We start from the raw sequence: 556 nt of genomic DNA, 5'->3' as shown, positions 1-556 counted from the left end.
ATTATTATTTTAGGACACAGTAAATTTCTAGTACTGATGTATTTTTGTTACCAAATGGCATTTATAAAATAATAATGATGCTGAAATATATATGAATCATGTAAAGTATGTCATTCCAGGGAGCCAGCTAAGTTGGTCATTGATAATTTAAAATCCTTCCTTGTTTTGCTTAAATAAGGGCCAAAGCAATTACATTTTAACAAAACAAAGAAGTTCTCATTTGATAACTAATAAGAATCTAATTTTTGTTTAATCCTGAATTTTGGGCCAGTACCTCTCTGATTCAGTGTTGTTACTTAGGCTTTGCAACCTTTATTCTTTAAACCTAATCTGAATCCCGGCCTTGGGCAGTGTTAACCAAAGCCATCCCATTCAGGCATCTTTCTCTCCTGGCCCCAGATCGGTATCTGATTAAGAACTGACCAAACCAGTATCAGAACTTGACTTTTACAAAGATATATCTATCACTCAATCAAGGTCTGTATTTCTAAAAATTCCCTCCGTTAGGTACTTTGTGTTGTCTAATAAGATGTTCTATATTTAAATAAAATCTTCT

At 32.9% G+C, this 556-nt stretch overlaps 1 protein-coding gene across 1 annotated transcript in view; it reads right to left on the bottom strand.

Annotated features, from left to right (window-relative positions):
- The window catches only part of IQCH (IQ motif containing H), a 242,877-nt gene that overhangs the window by 112,421 nt on the left and 129,900 nt on the right, over window positions 1-556 (bottom strand). The window lies entirely within an intron of this gene.

This window comes from Propithecus coquereli, unplaced genomic scaffold (assembly GCF_000956105.1).
Source record: "Propithecus coquereli isolate 6110/MARCELLA unplaced genomic scaffold, Pcoq_1.0 Scaffold573, whole genome shotgun sequence".
NCBI lineage: Eukaryota > Metazoa > Chordata > Mammalia > Primates > Indriidae > Propithecus > Propithecus coquereli.
This window is presented reverse-complemented; position numbering and strand designations above follow the sequence as displayed.